Below are 14,986 nucleotides of genomic sequence, written 5' to 3' on the forward strand. Positions count from 1 at the left end.
CTTCCATTAAACAAATGCTCATAATTATCAAAATTGTATATTGCATCATATTTATGTAACATATGTTGACTACTTTGGTCAATCAACAACTGGGGATGGAAAGTAGCAAATGCCATATAGCCAAATGAAAAATTATTGTAAAAGTTGTTCTCAAATAATGCCTGGCTTCTGATTGGTTGAGAGTATCTACTGCCTTGCTGTGGCTGAAATAATTATGGTTACCATATTCACCAGCTCCATTTTTCTATGTTGTTCCAACTTATATTCCAGAGTGAATTTGTAAATGTCTTAGGCCTATATATTCAAATATCATTGTCCCTTTAACGATCAATGCTAAACCAGTTTTAACTGGTTTAATGTTGAAGTATTTCAGCTTCCGATGCCCAAAAAGACTAATTGTGGTCTTTTCCGTGGATTGTAGTACCCTCTGATAAGGGGGCTGGATTACAACAAGCTCTCCGATAGATGCCCAGATGATGCACAAAATGAAGCGCTAGTTTTTAACACTCTGAAAACTCCGACAGGTCTGGAGGTGCCAGTAGTGTTAAAAAAAAAAAAAAAGCAGAGCTTTTTTTTTTTTTTTTTAATGGGCACCCCTGAACTTAAAAAAAAAAAAAAAATTGTCAAGGTAGGAGGGATGTCCACTCCCTCCTGCCTCGGCCACCTGGACCCCTCTCTGTGAAGATTGGCAGAAGGGATCCTTCCTGACTTAGCCACCCGGACGAGCTGGAGTGATGCCCACTTCAAGTTTCAAGCTTATCTCATAGCTACGTGGTCACTGTATGTTATATTCTGTAACAAAAATATTAATAAAAATGATTGAACTGAAAAATTTGATGTACATGCAATATCAAATATTTCAATGCATATTACAAATTTAAAAAGGCGACAAACAATAAGACAGTTTATTACAAAATAAAATATATACATACAGATTTATTACCGATACAAAAGGAAAGGGGGATGAACTACAATCATTAAAGAAAGAAGAGAAACATTTATGGGTAACACATCAGGAGGGGGTGGCAAATGAAGATAAAGAAGAAAAGAGAAGCAGGGTGAAAGAAGCGGGGAGGATTTGAGTCCTGTGAATAAGGACTGATTGAGACTGGATATAAGTGAAAGCAAGTTATCTTATCTATGTCTCAAATGCATCTTTATGCAGAAAACTTTTCAAAAGACCTTTGAACTTTCCTAATGAAGGTTCAGTACGCAAATAATTTGGAAGATTATCCCAGAGCTGAGGAACTATAATCAAAAAAATAGTAGATCTCCTAGTACCTATTACTTTTAAGGAGGGGATAGTCAAAAGATGCTGTTCTATTGATCGAAGTGTCCTCTTCAAAATGGTGGGTCTTCCTCTTCCTGGTGCATCCTGGGATGCACTGAGAGGAGACTAAGACTCTGATTGGTTCAGTTGCTTAAGATCCCTTCCATAGGAGGAGTCTTAGGCACATGGGGCAATAAGAGCCTTAGGCCCCTTCCCGGTGCATCCTGGGATGTACTGGGAGGGGCTTAAAATTCTGATTGGTTCATCTGCCTAAGGCCCCTCCCAAAAGAGGGCCCTAAATGCATCCCAGGATGCACAGGGACGAGAAAGGCCTGCCATCCCTCCTGCTCATCATCTGAATAAGGTAAAGGGTGGGGTGACCAGGTAACCGAGGCAAGAAGGAGTGGGCATCCCTCCTGCTGATCTTCATGGTGGGGTCTGGGTAGCCGAGGCATAAGGGTGTGGGTATCCCTCCTGTCAATCTGCACAGTGGGGGGAGGGAGGGGGGCAGGTGGCTGAGGCAGGAGGGAATGGGATTACGGCAGAGTTGGGCTCCATTTCAGATAATATGGAAGAATCTAAAAATCAACCATCCTCACCCTTATACTGAGTAGAAAATAACCCTCCAGCAGACAATAACTAAACATTTCCATGTGGGTAAAAGCATGGTCTAATTAATTTTGTCTCCTCAATGCAGGTAAAAGTAGGATCATTGTTCATAGCACACATGCTTATAGCCGCTCACAGAAACAGGCAGGATTAGGTCAGGAAAGGAAAGTATATATGGAGATTTTGCCAAGAAATTTCCATATGTAATTTCCAGTATATGTTTTCTGTCCCCTTCAATGTGAGCATGACTTACATGGGTACCTATGTTGAACATGGCGATGGGATATAAAATGGGAAGCTCCATACAGAGTCTTCCATTGAAAATAAGCTTTAGTTCAACAGGTCAGCAAGGTCAAGATGTTCCATTATTAATCTTCCCATATTTACAAATACAAGAGGCTTGTAGACTTTTGTTTAATGTAGCATTAAAGAACACCAAATAATGGGAATGTAAAATAACAAAGGAATAATACCCCTGGATTTTAACTGCTCATTGTGGTGACCGGGAACACTCATCATATCTCCAAAATATAAGGATAGGCAAAGAAAAAAATTACAGCAATCAAAGGGATAAAAAAAAAAAATACTGGTAACTGCATTTCTTAAGTGAAAGCAATTAAAGATGTGAATAAGTAATTATTTCTGACTAAACATAAATGTGAAGCTAAATCTCAACTCATTTATACAGTATATCTAACACATCCCGATTCATTTCAGTTCAGGCATTAACTGGTGAAGAGGTATTAATGGATTAGATATGTCATAAGGACAAATATTATTGGCTGGAATAATATGGTATGCTGTTATCTGACCTACTTCCTAAGAACACATTTGCCATTTAAAGCAAAAATAGTGACCATATTATGCCTAATATAAGCCCTTGCTGTATCATATTCCATGTTATAAGCTGTACACCAAATATACGGGGTCTGAAATTCAAAGTGATTGAACCAGGCAGAAGAGGTTCCTGCCTGGTTAAATTGCTTCTGACCACCTAAGTGGTAGTATTCAGTGGCACAGGAAAAATGCTGTCCTAACTTTATCCACAAAGCTAACTGGGCACCAGTCTGAATATCAGCTGGTCTCTGGTTAGCATCTGGGTCTGGACACTAGTTGTTCTGCTGCAGCCCTTCATGATCCCAATACCTTCTCCATCACACACCACACATACTTAACCCTTGAAAACGACTGCTTTCTGTAACTTGATGTTGAACGAGAGCAACAGTGCCAAGTAACAGGCATTTGGAGATGCAGATCTCCCATAAGAGCCATAGAAACACATGTTACTTCTGAGCAACAATGCCAAATAAAGGATTAAGAGGCAACTGAGCCAGAATTTGAACAGAATGAAGGAGAGGGAAATTTTGCTTAGCCACCTCTTACTTTACATAGAAACATGATGGAAGATAAAGGTCAAATGGCCCATCTAGTCTGCCCATCTGCAGTAACCATTATCTCTTCCTCTCTCTAAGAGATCCCATGTGCCTATCCCAGGCTTTCTTGAATTCAGACACAGTCTCCACCACCTCTAATGGGAGACTGTTCCATGCATCTGCTACCCTTTCTGTAAAGAAGTATTTCCTTAGATTACTCTAAAGCCTATCACCTCTTAACTTCATCCTATGCCTTCTCAATGCAGTTTCCTTTCAAATGAAAAAGACTCGACTCGACTCATGTGTATTTACATTATGTAGGTATTTAAACATCTCTATCATAATTCCACTCTCCCACCTTTCCTCCAAAGTATACAGATTTAGATCTTTAAGTCTGTCCCCCATACGCCTTATGATGAAGACCACGCACCATTTTAGTAGCCTTACTCTGGACCTTCTCCATCCTTTTTATATCTTTTTGAAGGTGCAGCCTCCAGAATTGTACACAATATTCTAAATGAGGTCTAATGAGCCTTTAAAATATAAAAAGGAGGAAGTGACGTCATCGTGGCTGATGGCAGCCTAGAGAGATAGCTCCGCAGACCCCCGTGCTGATTTTGGCTATCTTCGCGCGATTTCGCGAGCCTGCACTGCATATTACCTACAATTCGATTGTGTAGCTGCTTTGCTGTGTCTCGATGACGACGCGAAAAAAACAAACCGACATAAAAGCATTTTCTTCACCGATCCCGAACGGGCCTCCTAAGCCTAGCTCAAAAATGGCGCCCGATCCGACCGCGGCTGCGGAGGGCTCACATGTCGATGCAACGTTGCCAACTTTACAGCTGGAGATGCGTGGCTGGTTTCAGGAATTAAAATCTGAAATCTCTGCAGTTCGAGCTGATATCCACGCTGTTGTTGCTGAGCTAAAACGTGAGGTGGGTGAAATCGGGAATCGAGTGGGAGAGACGGAGACTGCAGTGGAGGCACATGGCTCTGAATTAACACACTTGAGAGGCAGGATTGCAGCGTTAGAGGAAAAGGCTGATGCGAGCACCCTAAAGATGGAAGATCTGGAGAATCGCTCCAGACGGTGCAACCTTCGCTTTCGGGGTGTGCCTGACACTGTTTCTGACTCTCGCTGCATGGAGGTGATTGATCATATATGCATTCAGGCACTGGAGTCCGCTGGTTTACCTGTGGAGGTGGGGAAACCATTGCTGGATAGGGCTCACCGCATCCCTGGCCCTCGTGATGTGAACCGTCCTCGTGATGTTGTGGCCTGTTTCCATCGCTATATGGATAAAGAACATGTGCTTAGGGCGGTGCGGCGCTCTGGGGGAACTGTTAAATGGGAAGAAGCGGACATTGATGTCTATCCTGATATAGCTCCAGCAACCCTGGCCCGCCGTCGCACATATAGAGACTGTACCCGTATACTGCAGGAGCACAGTGTTCGATATAGATGGATTTATCCTATCGGATTGGCTTTTACACATGCAAGCAAGACTTACACTGCAATAACTGTGGCGGATGTTCAGGCTCAATTGGTGGAAGCTGGTTTGATGGCAGCTTCAGAAATGGCTCCACTTCCTCAGAGGTCACCTGTGCCCAAATCAGGAAGAGGGTTGGGATGGCAGAGAGTGGCTAGATCGGCTGCAGCTCGTCGCCCTTTGGAGGCGGCCACACCCTCACCCACTTGAACATTTGTTTTTGTGCAATGTGCTTTAGTAATTTTGTGCTGTGTCTGTGTTTTTTCTTCTCTTTGCTGAGCGGCTTCTGTCGCGAAGATTGTTTATAGGGCTTGTTCTGGGGGTCCCTTTGTGAACTGTTTCTCTACACTTCCTGTACCGTGGTTTCCAGGTGCTTTGGTGGCTGGACCATGTGGGGTACTGTTGGGGGGATGGGGGGAAGGGGGGATGTTGGAGCTGGGGAAAGTAGTGACCGAGTGCTTTCTGGTATGATTGTATAGAAGTGTGTTTGTATAATGTTTTTCTTAGGGTTACGTTTGCAGGGGTTGGATGATTTGGCTGCTTTGGAACAAATGGTTGATTTGGCAATGAAGTGCTTTTTCCTTTCTGGTACAAATGGATAAACTCACTTTGCTATCTTATAATGTACATGGTTTGAATTCTCCACAAAAACGACGCTTGTTATTTAAAGAAATGAGCCGCCTGAATAGTGCGGTTGGATTTATTCAGGAGACCCATTTTCAATCTCACTATGAGAAATTGCTTACACACCATAGCTACCCACACGTTTTCCTTTCTTCTAATAAGGTCCGGAAAAAGACCCAAGGGGTGGGCATCTTAATTCATAAACGCGTCCAGGTGGTATTGAGAGAGGTAGTGCGGGATGTTGAGGGCCGCTACATATTGGTCAAGGCTGAGTTGGATGGCACCTTGTATAGTTTGCTGAATGTCTATGCCCCAAACGCTGGTCAGGGGGCCTTCTTTACATTGCTAGAACGTGTGCTGTTAGATCATGTAGAAGGTACACTCCTTGTGGGTGGAGATTTTAACCTTACTTGCTATCCTCAGGAGGATAATTCAAATTCTTCCATCCGCTACGCTAGAAGCGACAGAAGAGCTTTGCTGCGCTTCCTGCGTAGGCACGATTTGATAGATGTGTGGCGCTATTTACATCCAGGCACGCGAGATTACACATTTTATTCATCGAAACATAATTCATATACTAGAATTGATATGTGGATGCTGCCTCGTATGGCTCTACCTCGAGCCCTGGCCTCCAGTATTGAGCCCCGGGTGTGGTCAGATCATGCTCCTTTGACTCTGGAGATACAGGTTGGACAGGTTAGAGGCGGCCGTCGCTTATGGCGTATGAATGACTCTTTGTTGAAAGATCCCAATACCTTGACTCTTTTAGAGTCTGATGTCAAGGAATTTTTTGTATTCAACGACATAGCTGGCATTAATGTTGCAATTCTTTGGGAAAGTTTTAAAGCTACCCTTCGGGGTTGTTGTATCTCGAGGGGGTCGTACAGAAATCAATGTCGAGTGGCCCGCAGATTAGAACTAGCGTCCCGCCTTCGACGCCTAGAGAATGCCCACAAGAGAGCCCCGTCGGTGGCTGGGGGGGTAGCGCTGACGGAGTGCCGGAGAGATTTACAAGAGCTTGATTTAGAGGGCATGGCTTGGGCCCTGCAGAGGCGGAAACAACGGTTTTTTGAATGGGGTGGTAGGGCGGGTCGCCTGTTAGCTGCACAGATCAAGCAAACTCAAGCACAACATTCCATAACTCGGATTCGTAATGATTCGGGTCAGCTTTGTGCAGATGATGGGGACATCCATCAGGCCTTTTTATCCTTCTATCAGACTCTGTACACTCCGGAAATTGAAGCCACGGAGGGGGAGATAGATGCTTTTCTATCTAACGTCACCTTGCCTTGTTTGGCGGAAGTTGATGCGGAATGGCTCTCTTCCCCTATTCAACCCGCTGAGGTGGTAGCGGCTATACGTCATCTGGCTGCTTCCAAGGCACCGGGTGTTGATGGCTTCTCCCCCCTGTTTTATAAGAAAATGGAGGCCCATATAGTCAACCCTCTGACCAGATTGTTTAATTCTTTTTTGGAGGGGGATTGTCTGCCGTATTCGTTTCGTCAGGCAGCGGTCTCCCTTCTTCTTAAACCTGGGAAGGATCCCCTCCTTTGTGGGTCTTACCGCCCTATCTCATTGTTAGGAGTTGATTATAAGCTGTTTACCCGTATTTTGGCAGTCCGGTTGCAACGTTTTCTGCCTTACCTAGTTCATGGAGATCAATGTGGCTTTATTTCAGGGAGGCAACCTGGTGACAATATCCGAAGAGTGTTAGATCTTATTGGAGTGGCCCATCAAGATTCTGTTCCGGCAGTCCTGTTATCAGTTGACGCTGAAAAAGCCTTTGATAGGGTTTATTGGCCGTTTATGTTAGCGGCCCTGAAGAAGATGGGCATTTCGGGTGCTTTTCTACACTGGGTGACTTTATTATATGCTGCCCCGGAGGCTTGTTTAAGAGTTAATGGAAGATATACTGCTAATTTTATGATTCGTAGAGGAACTAGGCAAGGGTGCCCTTTGTCACCACTGATTTTCGCGCTGGTCATGGAACCTTTAGCAGCCACTATACGTGCGAATGCTGATATTCAGGGAATTGTGGTGGGTGGTGAAGAACATAAGATTTTATTATATGCTGATGATATTTTGTTTACCTTGACCCACCCACATCGTTCTTTGACGGAGGTGCTTCGTGTTTTGACTATGTTTGGTGTGGTGGCTGGCTTTAAAATTAACATCGAAAAATCTGAATTGCTTAACGTTTCCCTTCCGGACTTGTTGGTAACGGACTTACGTGCTATGTTCTCGTTTCGATGGGCGGCTAAATCCATTAAATACCTTGGTGTGCGTATATCTCGAAGACTTACTGACCTTTTTGAATTGAATTACCCTCCGCTGCTAAGAACTGTATTTGCTGATCTGGATCGATGGGAGGGTTTGAGATTGTCTTGGATGGGTAGGATTAGTGCTTTGCGTATGAATGTGCTGCCTCGTTTTTTGTATCTGTTCTCCTGCCTACCTCTCTCAATTCCTAAACGGTTCTTGCTTAGGCTACAACGGCGGGCCTTTGCTTATATCTGGACACATAAACCCCCTAGGGTGCGGAGGGAACGTATGTACTGGGACAGGTTACATGGGGGAATGGGTGTCCCTGATTTTTCTACATATTACTATGCATCCCAACTGCAAGGACTGTTTCATTGGGCATATCCCTCCCAGCGCTGGGTATCTCTAGAACAGGCCTTACAACCTACTTACCCTTTGGCAGCAGTGCCCTGGCTGTCTTTTGATATCCTTCGAGATCTGCAGATGGGGACATCTTATGGGATGGAATGTACTTTGCAGGCGTGGAGCCGGGTTCGACGAGCTTGGTTCCCACGTCAGCGCTATTTTTATGCTACTCCCATTAGATTTGCCCCTGATTTTCTGCCTGCTAAAGATACTGGGATTTTTCGGCGTTGGGAAATGGAGGGTCTTAGGGTCCTGGGTCAGCTGGTAATGGGTGGACAACTGGTACCCTTTGCTGCCTTGCAATCTATATATGACCTCCCCTCGACTGATTTTTTCGCCTATGTCCAACTTCGAGATTTTATGGTGAAGAGGGTGATCCCGGAGTGGGAAGGGGCAGACTCTGCATTTTTACAAGTATTTAGGATGGGATCTGGGGTGGGCCTTATTTCACGTCTCTATAGGGCTCTTTTATACACTAGACCACAGGCCCACACATATGAACATCGTTGGGAACTCTTGCTGGGGAGGGCCTTGGATTATCGACAATGGGACTGTCTTTATGGTACACTGCTGAGAGTCTCCTTGGCATCTCCCTTAGTGGAGCAGGGATATAAGATGCTATTCCAGTGGTACCTTACGCCAGAAAAGGTGCACCGTTTCTATCACTGTGGGGACGGGCACTGTTGGCGCAACTGTGGATGTCTGGGCTCCTTTGGACATGTGTGGTGGGATTGTATTAAGATTGTACCTTATTGGAAGATGGTTCAACGACTGCTGATTGAAGTGTTACGCTTACCCATCCTGTTGCGTATGGAAATATTTTTACTTAACTATCCTTTGGGGAGTTTGGATATGGATCAGAATCAATTTGTGGCCCTGGTTGCTACGGCAGCCAGACTTTTAGTAGCCACATATTGGAAGCGTGACTCTTTGCCTTCTCGTACTGAACTGTTACATAAGATTGACCAAATTTACTTGATGTCCAAATTGACTGCTTTAAATAATGATTCCTGTGGAACGTTTCATCGACAGTGGTCTCGTTATAGCTCCTGGCGAGGTTTACTTTGAAATTTTTCTTATTTTCTTTTTCATCTTCCTTTGTTTTACGCTTATATTGTATCACTCGGTGGGGGGGGGTGGGGGGGTTCTGTTGTTTCATATGGGCAATGTACTTTTGCTGTTGGCATGCTGCCTGTGTACTGTTTTCACTTTGTTTAATAAAATCTTAAACTTCAAAAAAAAAAAAATATAAAAATTAACATCTTGGGACTTCATTGTGTAGTTGTCTGCATGGATATGTATATGGAATATAGGTCTTATACATAGTTTAATAGTTTAAAATACTTAATATACTACCCTTGAATTATTATCAGAGTGGTATATAATCATAACCAAATATAAATTAACTAAAACCTTCTACTGAGAAAGTCAATTATGATAGAAAAGATACATTATCCATAACAAAAGACACACCCACACATCACACAAACTTCACTGGTAGTAGTTGAATGAAAGCTGCTCCTCAATGCAAACTTCCAAAAACTTTCTGACAAAAAATAAATTTTATCTTTATATGTTTCACAGAAGACTCTCCCATCAGACCCTCAGGGTTGCTAGTACTTATACATGAGACTTGAAAAAATTAGTACTTCTTTGTATAATTACTAGCACTCGTACATAAAAATGTTGAGTGATGCTGCTCTGGAAACTGATACTCCTAATGTACATGCCAGCAAATACACATATATTTGCCAAAATCCTTATACTGTACATATTTTACAAAAGACTCCACATTCAACAGAACCTTTTATAAAGTACTTGGGGGAACTATGAACATCCTGAGCTGGATGTCAGAATTCTTATCACATATTTTGCAAAATGGGGCTCTGTAGTCACAACCTGTACAAGTTTCATTAAATGACACTGAACCTCAATACCGAACATGCATGCATCTTAATTGGCACTTATGTGCACAAATGAACTAAGTGTCATTCTATAAGGAAGCATGTAATAGTATGGGACGTATATGTGGGTGAAGCATGGGCAGTACATAAGTATGTCTCCTACTTTCACTAAGTTGCATACACTGCATAGCACAATGCAGCATGCCAAGTTACAACTGTGAAAGACCTGGCATGAGTGGGTACGTCTAGCCTAAATGTAGGTGCCTCAAAGCTAACTTTTGCTAGTATTCTATAACTGAATCTTGGCACCAAGATGCTGTTATAGATTTGGCATTCAAGTTATAAAACTGCCCTATAAGGGGGTAATTCTATAAAAGGGGGGCCAACATTTAGGCATCATGAAATCATGTAACTAGTCAGAATACCTGCATATATGTATGTGGGCACATATATGAATGTGTACACATATGCTAACTTTCTAGAGAGGCACTAAAAATGGCACACAGTTTTTAGCTGGGCAAATACATAGACAGAATCTGTGCAGAATGTGGGCATGGAGCACAGTTATACACATACATTATGGAACACTATGATGTGATTGGGCCAAGTGGTCAGTACCCATCTCTCCTCTATCCCCAGGCACTGTTAAAAACAAAATCAACAAACACACTTAATTTATACTGTATTAAAATACATGGCCAGGTCTCTCTAGGCCCTTGCTGGTCAACACCATGTCCTCCCTGAACCTCATTGGTCCTCCAAGTCTTTGGGCAGCTTCTGGTACCATTTACCGGTCTCTCCACCATTCATTACCGGCCCCGCCGGTAACTTGCCAGTCACCTTTGGCAAATGTTCTCAAGATCTACAGGCTGCTTCCTCTTGGGTCTTCTGGTAGCTTCTGGTTCCATTTACCGATCTCTCTGCTGGTCACCCACCAATCACCAACAACTTAGGACCTAGGACTCCTCCAGCTGCTTGTAAGGCCACCGGTCCTCTGTTCCCTGGCCTTTTGGGTCCCCACAGATCCTGGCTACGCTTCAACAGTCCCTCCGCTGGTCATCAAGCCTGAGCCCCCTCCCCTTCACCCCTTCCAACTACTCCTTCTTCCAGACCTTTCCCAGTCATTCAGTCTCTCTAATCTTTTACAAACCTATAAAGGCTCAAGACAACATAAAGAATGGAAGAGGATCGGGGGAGAGGGAGGAAGGACAAGAGGGTGGAAGTGGAAGTAGAGAGGGAAAGAGGAAAGGAGAAAAAGGGGAGATCAAGTGTGGAAAAGATGGATTTTCAGTTTCTTCCGGAATATGGTGTAATTAGGTTCTGTTCTGGTCATTTCTGGGAGGTTATTCCAAGTTTTTACTCCTAGAAAGGAAAGCATGGAGTGGAAAACACGTTTATATTGAAGATTTTTCGTGGATGGGAGATTTAGTAGTATCCCATTGAGGTTTCTGCGAGAACTGGGCTACGCCATTGAGAAGAGCTGGATGAGGGGAGCTGTTGAGTTTCCGTTAAGTATGTGGTGAATGATGCATGATATTTTGAAAGTTATTCGTGATGAGATGGGTAGCCAGTTCAGTTATTTGGTGAAGGCTGAAACTGAGTCATATTTTCTCAGGTTGAAGATTAGTCTTACAGCAGTGTTTTGGATGAGTTGCATTTTATGGACCAGAGCAGTGAACGACTACTTCGAAAAATTGCAAGCCTTGGAAGCAAGGGTGAAATACTCACGTGGATTAAAAACTGGTTGGCGGATATGAACAGAGAGTGGGGGGGGGGGGTAAATGGACAATACTCGTACTGGAAAAGCATCACGAGTGGAGTGCCGCAGGGTTCAGTGCTTGGACCCGTGTTCTTCAACATATTTATAAACGACCTGGAAATTGGTACAACGAGCGAGGTGATTAAATTTGTAGATGATACAAAGTTATTCAGAGTAATGAGGATGCAGAAGGATTGCGAAGACATGCAATGTGACATAAACACGCTTGAGAAATGGCCCGTGACATGGCAAATGAGGTGTTACGTGGATAAGTGTAAAGTGATGCATGTCGATAAGAAAAATCTTATACACGAATACAGGATGTCGGTGCAGTACTTGGAGAGACCCCCCAGGAATGAGACTTGGGAGTACTGGTCGACAAGTCGATGAAGCCATCTGCGCAATGTGCGGTACAGTAAAAAGGGTGAACAGAATGCTAGGAATGATAAGAAGGGGATCATGGACAGATCGGAGAAGGTTATCACGCCGCTGTACCAGGCCATGGTACGTCTCCACCTGGAGTACTGCGTCCAGCACATGAAGAAGGACACAGAACTACTCGAGAGAGTCCAGAGAAGAGTGACTAAAATGGTTAATGGACTGGAGGAGTTGCCGTACAGTGAGAGATTAGAGAAACTGGGCCTCTTCTCCCTTGAAAAGAGAAGACTGAGAGGGGACATGATCAAAACATTCAAGATAATGAAGGGAATAGACTTAGTAGATAAAGACAGGTTGTTCACCCTCTCCAAGGTAGAGAGAACGAGAGGGTACTCTCTAAAGTTAAAAGGGGCTAGATTCCGTACAAACGTAAGAATTTCTTCTTCAATCAGAGAGTGGTAGAAACTGGAAAGCTCTTCTGTAGGCTGTTATAGGGAAAAACACCCTCCAGGGATTCAAGACAAAGTTAGACAAGTTCCTGCTGACCCAGAATGTACGCAGGTAAGACTAGACTCAGGGCACTGGTCTTTGACCTAAGGGCTGCCGCGTGAGCGGACTGCTGGGCACGATGGACCACTGGTCTGACCCAGCAGCGGTAATTCTTATGTTCTTATGATTCCCATGTAGGTGGAGTTGCAGTAGTCTAGTTGTGGTAGCATCATCATTTGTACAATTAAGGGAAAGTTTTGTTGGTGAAAGTATAGTCTGATTAGTCTTAGCTGTCTCAAGGTGAAGAGGGATTTCTTTCGGAGACTGGAGATTTGGGGTTCCATGGTAAGTGTGGAGTCTAGAATGCAGTCTAGGACTTTGGATGATTTATCTACAGAAAGGGTCTTGCTAGTTGGTGCCATCTGTTGGGCCATGTGGAAGTACAGAACCTTTGGTTTTAGTTGTGTTTAGTTTTAGTTTGTTGATTGTTGCCCAGTTTTGGATTCTTTTAATTTTAAGTGAGATTTTGTTGGTGATGTCTGATTGATTGTTGGTTGTAGGGATGAGGAGAAAAATGTCATCTGCGTAGGACATTATGCTCTTGTCTTTGAATTTGATGTTTCCAAGAGAGCTCATGAAAAGGTTAAATAGGATGGGGGAGAGTGGGGAGCCTTGAGGCACGCCACAGAAGGCCTTCCAGGGGTTGGAGGTCTCTCCGTTCTTTTTGACGATGTATTCTCTGTTGTGTAGGAAATCAGAGAACCACATTAGTACTGTGCCTGTTATGCCAATTTCTGACAGTTTTGTTAGTAGTAGGTGGTGGTCCACTGAATCAAAGGCTGTAGAAATGTGAAATTGAAGGAGTAGCTGCTTGTTTTTTTTTTATTTGTTAAGGTGAGGAGGGGGAAGCTCTGTGGTGTGTTGTTTACAGAATCTGAATTGGATCTGGTGGAGGCTTGCATGTTGTTCAATGTAAGTTGTGAGTTGTTTACTCACGTTGGTCTCGATGATTTTAGTTAAGAAGGAATGCCAGCGATGGGTCTGTAGTTTGAGGCTGAGGAGAGATCTACCTTTGGTGATTTTGGTATAGGGGTGAGTGCAGTTTTTCTCATTGTTTCTGGCAGGTGGCCTTGGTTTAGGGAGCTATTTAGAAGGTTGGTGATCCAGAAAGTGATTTGTTCGGGAGTGACAGTGAGGAGATGGGAGTGGAGGGACATTTGTCTAGGAGAACTGTAGCTCTCTCTCTCCTGCTTCTCTGCACTCAGCCCCAGTCTTCTGTTCTTTGCCCCAATCTCCTACTCTCTGCCCGACTCTCCTGCCCTTCCCCACAGTGCAAGCCTGTGGTTTTGACCTGCGTGTTAAAACCACGGGCTCGTGAAGTTAAAAGTAAAAAAGGCTTGCGAAATGTAAAGTAAAAAAAGTTTTTTTCCAGCTATGCCAGGCATTGAGGGCCAGCGCATGAGCAGACCTTCTATATATATCTACAATGGCAGCAGGCAATTGCAAATCAGCTGACACCGGCGCGATCTGAACACTGGCTAGGAAGAGAAGCTCCGGCGTCAGCATTAACTGACTTGCAACTTCCTGCAGCCGCATCATAGCTGGGACTCCTGTCTTCTGGCAGATACGCAAAGGCAGGAGTCCCGTCATACGCGACAGCTGCAGGAAGTTGCAAGTCAGCTCACGCCAACAACGGAGCTTTTCTTCCTGCTCAGTGTGCACCAGTTACTGCTGGACAAGGGGAGGAGGGGGAGAAGGAAGGGAGAAAGGGTACTGCTGGACAAGGGGAGGAAGGGAAGAAGGAAGGGGAAAGGGTACTGCTGGACAAGGGGAGGAGGGGAAGAAGGAAGGGAGAAGGGGTACTGCTGGCAAGGGGGAGGTAAAAGGAAGGGAGAAGAGGTGCTGCTGGACCTGACAGAAAGGGAGGGAAAGGAAAGGTGCTACACACTGGAGGGTAAAACTCCTTTAACAGTTAAAGGAAAGATTTATAAACTATAAAGAGTTTTACCTCATGCAAAATTGTCATTTCTTTAATAAGGCATTAACTATTTTTTTCTGCGGCCCTCCAAGTACCTAGAAATCCAAAATGTGGCCCTGCAAATGGTTTGAGTTTGAGACCACTGCATTATGGCAATTCTTATGTTCCATAAGTAGTCAGATAGTGATTTTATTTTTGTTTCATTCTGGAAATCTCTGTATGGTGTGGATATCCACATGCAAATAATGGATTTCTGATATCAGTATTTGCATACATGTGCAATATATTGTGTAAATGCCACTATATACATATAGATATTATTCTAAAATTCTGGCCATAAGCACCTTTATATTTTCATAAAATGCCTTTTTTGCCTTCAGTCCAGACAACCAATTATATAATTACCCTCTGGTTAACAGTTTTTTAATGGCTTCTTCTTTAC

General features: G+C 43.8%; 1 protein-coding gene across 3 annotated transcripts in view; it reads right to left on the reverse strand.

Moving 5' to 3' along the window:
* PLCL1 (phospholipase C like 1 (inactive)) overlaps window positions 1–14,986 on the reverse strand; it is a 654,229-nt gene that overhangs the window by 38,761 nt on the left and 600,482 nt on the right. The window lies entirely within an intron of this gene.

Source organism: Geotrypetes seraphini, chromosome 5 (genome assembly GCF_902459505.1).
Source record: "Geotrypetes seraphini chromosome 5, aGeoSer1.1, whole genome shotgun sequence".
Lineage (NCBI taxonomy): Eukaryota > Metazoa > Chordata > Amphibia > Gymnophiona > Dermophiidae > Geotrypetes > Geotrypetes seraphini.